At 38.3% G+C, this 6,000-nt stretch overlaps 1 protein-coding gene across 1 annotated transcript in view; it reads left to right on the top strand.

Annotated features, from left to right (window-relative positions):
* The first annotated feature begins 288 nt into the window (after positions 1-288).
* The window catches only part of Gas2 (growth arrest specific 2), a 124,362-nt gene continuing 118,650 nt past the window's right edge, over positions 289-6,000 (top strand). Inside the window, exon 1 of the mRNA XM_033764065.1 lies at positions 289-587. The gene's annotated coding sequence lies outside the window, so the exon portion shown is untranslated. The remainder of the gene's footprint in view (positions 588-6,000) is intronic.

Here is a 6,000-nt window from a genome sequence, read left to right as displayed (position 1 = left end):
CGGCAACATCAGCAGTCCTTAGGTTCTGTTTTGAATGCTCCAGTACCCTCCATGGTGGGAGTGGGCGACTCCGAACTTTCCTCCGTTTAATCTTTCTCAAAAGTCACTGCCTGTACCCTTTCCACCCTCTTCATCTTCCACCTGCGTCCTTTCCCAGGCAAGAGCTGACAACACTTGAATGGGTTCCCCCACCCCCACCCCCGTTCCATGAGCCGGGTTAATCGTGCAGTGTGGCGTTTGGCGGGGCGGGTGGGAACGGGATCTGCCAGTGCACAGAAACACCCGCTCGGCCTCCCAGTGTTAGGATAAAGGCCCGGACAGGTGGGATGTACCAGCCACGCAGAGGAAGCCCTGCTTCCCTCCTCGCCTACGCCTTGAGATTCGCAGAGGCCAGGCCAAGGACAAACCCTGAGCGAATCTTCTTTCCTGGGAACACTGATGAGCAACTGGGTTCAGATGTGCCCGGCTTGTCTCTGAGTGATCAATGAGCGCTTTCCCAAGGAATGCTCCCCCTGACTCTGGAGAAGGCGGTGGCTGGGGCGGTCCTGTGCAATATGGGCATCCAAGTTCTGGCTGCCTAGGAGAAGGTAAGGGCCGGAGCCGGTCTTGGACAGGATGCCTTTGGGGTGCACGCGGGAGCTTTTGCACAGAAAGGTAGCTTGGATTTCAGCCCAAATGCTCCCAGGCATTGGGCTGTTTCTTTACTTTACAGCTAAGTACCCTACTTTTGTGAGGGGACTGAACTTTCTGAGGAAGTAGCTTCATAATGCAGAACTTATTTCACCGTGTGCAGAAAGGCTGTGTGATCTGCCCTTGGGTTTTCTAGTGTCTCGGTAAGCAGGCGTAGTGAAGAAATCTCAGTCTTGCAGATATGGTGCAACTTTGAGCCTCGTTATTTTAGAATTTTGCTCCAAGACTACCAGTCCGCACTGTGGACTTTAGGAGCCTTTGAAACACCTAAGTTACCTTCCTTGAAGGCAAATCATGCAGCTCTCAGAATTTGTTTACAGTGTGTTATGGTTTATGTTTAAACTATTGCAGATATGGTGACATTATGTTGGTATTTTTGTGTTTTGACTATGTGCCCCAAACAAGATCTACTATTTCTTTTTTATTTCTCCTGAGGAACTATCAAAGTTTTCACATTCAAAACTAAAAAGAAAAGTAAAACTAGAGGCTAGATCTGGAATGAAAATAGAAAATATCTCTCAGAAAAATGGTAATATATTTGTGGAATTTTCTGTCAAATGCTCTTAGGGTCAACTTATCTTTTAATATTTGTCCTACATGAGAAATGTCTGTATATTAGGACTCTTCTTGCTTTTGACTACCTTAAACTTAAGTAAACCAGAAGCCTTTGTCTTATTAACAGTACAAAAAAATACCTAGTCATAAATTGACTTACCCAGTCTGTTTATACAAAGTTTTGACATAGCCCTTAAGAATTACAATTAATGACTTTTGGATAGCTTTCCATTCAAATTATGTTTCAATCTCATCTGATAAAGGTAAAAAAAAAATCCTGTGTTAAATTATTAGGAAGAATGGTTTAATGGGATTTAGAAAGATAAACTTGAAAAATCCATAATGCCATAGAACATAGAACCACAATTCCCAAACAGTCACATTTTTTACTCTTGATTTGAGAAGGACTTGTGATCCCAGGGGTACCATCATTTCATCCAAGATGGAGCATCATGGGGCTTGGGGTCAAGAGAAGGAAGCTGGTAGAGTTAACACTCCGCAGACTGATTCCAGTCTTCCATTAATGACAAGGAATTCCATTAGATACATTTTCAAAGGTCTTGTTTTGAGTTTAAAGGTCTTACTATGCTATTAGAAAATTTTGCGCTAAATTTTGCCTTTATGTTTAGTGACTTGGTTTTCATTTATTTGTGGACAGCCACTTCCCAAAAGAGCTAGAGATTCCATTTCAAGATGTGAAACTACTTTTCTGATTAAATTAAGGACTTCATGTTCTACCTAGACGCTTCGATTAGGATTTTGCATTCATAGCATTGGTTAAGAATATACATTTTTTTAGATGAATTATTGCTTAAGAAAAAAAAAAGAATCTGGATGTTAAAAGTACTCACAATGGCAAAAGAACCATCATTGATGATTTATTCTTTGAGTCCAGTTTTGAAGGATTACATCTTCTTTCTCTAAATTTTGGAAGCTTTTGGGGTGTAGAGCCTTTTATGTTTGTTTTTATTTTTGAAAGATAGTGTTAATGACTTGTACTCTTTGTTTCCACGTTATGCTGCAGGTATAATAAACAAAAGTGAATAGAAACTTTGAGGTCTATACTTCAGGTGAAAGCAAGGAGGGCCCCTGGGGCTGAGTCCCTTGGCTTGGGACCATTAGGACTCATTGCTTTCAGGATCCATAGTTGAGGCTCTGAGTCTATATGTTTGACACAAAGATGGGGAGGTAGGGAGGAAGAGGGGGAGGAAGGGAGCAGAGGAAACGGGGAGAGGGAGAGGATCTCTCTATCATATTAGTTTATGATCTTTAACTGATAAAAAAATGTAGTATAATTTATGACCAATACTTAAAGAAGCACATATACGCTATTCATTTTATATTTCAGGATTTCATACATCATCTTAGAGTTGACATTTTTTTTCAATGTGAAGGAGACTTTGGAATTTTTCACTGTTTATAGGCTTACATCATTAATACTTTGCCTGATTTCTCCTCTCCCCCTTCTCTTTTGACTTTTCCTAAAGGTTCACAGTTTTGTAAACTGTTCCTATTTTGTAGCAGGATTTTATTTCTTTCCAAATAATTCAGTGGAAGTTTTATTTTGATCTATTTTCTAATGGTAATGATGGCGATATTGACTATAAAGGCACTGGCACAGACATTGAATCCTTACAATTCCGTTGAAGTGTTAGTTTTCAGTGTACACAGGGAAGTCAGGCACCAAAAGGAAAAGTCAGATGACTAGAATAGAATAGTTACTTAATAGTAGGTAACATAGTGATGCCATTATTTGACCCTAGGACTTCTGATTCCAGTTCTTGTATTGCATCTATTAATCTGGCTTCTTAGTGGAATCACACAGCAGTGACATAATGTTGATCTTACTTTACTATTGCTATTCTTTCTTTCCAATTTATTTCCTGTGCAGCATATCCACTCTAACGTGTCAGTAATCCAAGACAGGCCAAAACTCATCTTGGTCATAATCAAAGCACACCTCTAGGTGGCGTGACAGAATCCTCTCTTCTGAGTCAGAGATACCCTGTCTTCCACTGAGATTCCCGAGAAGCAGACCAGACAGTCTTTACACATGTGCTATTTCACTTATGGAGTCATTTACTTTTTCTTCTTCCCCTGGGCTTGTTCATGTCTCATCATATTCATAATTGTTATTCCAGAATCACTTTTCCTGTGGAAAGAAAGAACAAAAATACACACAGAGTCTTTGAAGAATACCATATTAAGTTTCTGCGTGTTTTTCCCTTTAAGCTTTATTTTTCCAAATTCCAAGTTTTGAGGATTGAGTTTTCCACTTTTTGGTGGACCTGGAGAGCTTATAGAACCACAGTGTGGAAGACTCAGGAGAGTACTGGAGTTCTTTCTCCTTCTAAATAGTTGGGTTTAGTGTTTACCACATTTGCTGGTCAAGCTTTGTAAAATATTGGGATTATAGAAATTGTATTGTAAATACTTGCAGTGTTTAGGTATACAAAAAAATGTTTTCTCTATTCCTAATCTACCTTTTTTCTCTGATTCCAGTTAATCAGTTATCATTTCACTTCATCTTCAAATGCCCCACCTTGACATCTCTTTTCTTTTCTTTTTTTATTAAGTTTATTGGTACTTTTTAAGTATGCAGTACAGTTAGATTCATCATTGGGATCTTGTACCTTTCCATGACAGATCTTGGTGCTCATTTTTTCCCCATTCCCCTGCTCTCCCTTCACCCCCTCCACCCTTTCCTATTTACAAAGACTTTGTTTCCATTTTTTCATTTTCTCATATTTTTTCTTTTCCCTTATTTCCTTTCCCGTACCCTTCCCACTTCCCCTACACCTTTGGAGTTTTGAAAATTTTGAGTAAGTTCAAAAGATTGAATGATCTCTTTGTTAGTTTGTTCTTTATGCTCTAATTCAATTCATCCAGAATGATTTACCATTTATTAAAAATTATACAAAGGGTCAAGTTCTGTAGTTATCTTTCTATGTGGGAATTTTAGACTCATTTGAACTTTTATCATAACGATGTTAGCATTTAAATTGGGATCTACTTCACCATGGGGTAAATTACGCCACATCCCAAATTTTGATCATCCTAACTGAGCCCATTCCATGTTTCCTGCTTTTCTCCTGGCAAACTTGAAATCTAAGACTTCCATGTAGTGACATTCTGCCGATCCACCAAATCATGCCCAGTTGATGATGATGTGAATTTGAAGAGTGGATTGGAAGAAATTGGGTTGAAATCCTAATTCTTTTGAGAAAAGATCTAAACCATAGTGTCCTCATCTATGACAGTGACCTTAAATTTCTACATCTTGGTCATATGTTTATTTAACTTTTATAGCCTGTTAATCTTCCATTAATCCTTCTTTGTCTCATGTGGCCTCCTGGGAAATGTGGCTGTATTCTTCCTTTTCCTCCCCCAATAAAATTTTTAATATGTACAAATTACCAAAGTAAAAAAAAAAATTCTCAATTATGTTTAGTGTTCTTCCTAAATGATCACCTCTACATATTATAAGATAGCTTGGGTTACATTTCTGGCAAAACATGAGGCAGATTATATGAGAAATAAATGTGCTACTGTCAAGGAAAATAAAAACTTCACTGTTTAGTAGTATGGAAGGGAAGGATTGTGTCCCACTGGCTCGTTGTGATTGTTACATGCCATTAGGCTGGCTGTAAACTATCCCTTGATGAATTCTTTGTTGGACAATGAGCTTCAGACTCTGAGGTGTCTTTTTGCTTTTATAGAGCAAAGTAGGGCTCTCAAACTTAGTGGAAGTTTCAAATCACATAATAGGGTGTAGGTAAAGTTACTGAGCAGCTACATCTCACTTTCAGGACAGTAGTGGGAGAGATTGTGTCTTGAGAAGAAAGGCATTTTAGAGGTAACCCTTTTAAGATTTCAATTGGTTATTTCAATGTATAAATCATGTACTGAAATGTATTATTACTTGCATGTTTATTTCTGAGGCTAGCTGACCTGTGGGAACCCGAATCAACTACAGAGAGATGTTTTATTTTACTGAAAGTGAACATATTTTTGAAAATTGGAACAAAAAAATGTTTCAGGAGTTTACTGTTGAATCACAAGGTTAGGAGAAAAACCTTAGGACTTTAAGGGAATGATCGATATCATTATTAGATGGGAGAGAATAAACAATGCTAATATTCGCGATTTAGTAATACGACAAGATGTATTCAGAACAATTTACATTTGCCCTGCTTCTCTCCGCATAATTACATGATATTGTCAAAGAAAATTTATGGGTTTTTTTCAAAAATTACTCACAGAGTAATTGCATCAGCATTGAAATGGTGTCCTTTGCTTGTATGTTTATGGCACGTTTTGGCTATTTACTCATTTTCCCAAATGTCTTCTCATATTTACAGATGGTCACCTTTTGTACTCTTCTGAACATCACTGTCTTATTTTTTTTCAAAAGTAATCTTTCAAATAAATTAATCTATTACAACGGAATTAGACTGGACATTTATTGGAAGGGAATACTATGCAAAGTTGCAGAGAATAAAACCCAGAGAGCATGTGCTTTATACTGGTAACTAACGCACTGTACATAGGAACAGCTGGAGATACAGCTGCATGACAGGGCCCTTGCTGGGCAAGGCCCTGGGTTCTATTCCCAGCATGTCCGTAAAAAGTGTAGATGTTGAAACATGGACGAAAACCCCGGGGTGTCATATAGGGTTACTTCTTCTGTGTCGCAAATATTTTTCCTTGCCACTCATTCGAACGCACTGGGTTATTTCATGTACATTCTGTATT

This window comes from Fukomys damarensis, unplaced genomic scaffold, assembly GCF_012274545.1.
Source record: "Fukomys damarensis isolate Sample0158 unplaced genomic scaffold, DMR_v1.0_HiC HiC_scaffold_16, whole genome shotgun sequence".
NCBI lineage: Eukaryota > Metazoa > Chordata > Mammalia > Rodentia > Bathyergidae > Fukomys > Fukomys damarensis.
This window is presented reverse-complemented; position numbering and strand designations above follow the sequence as displayed.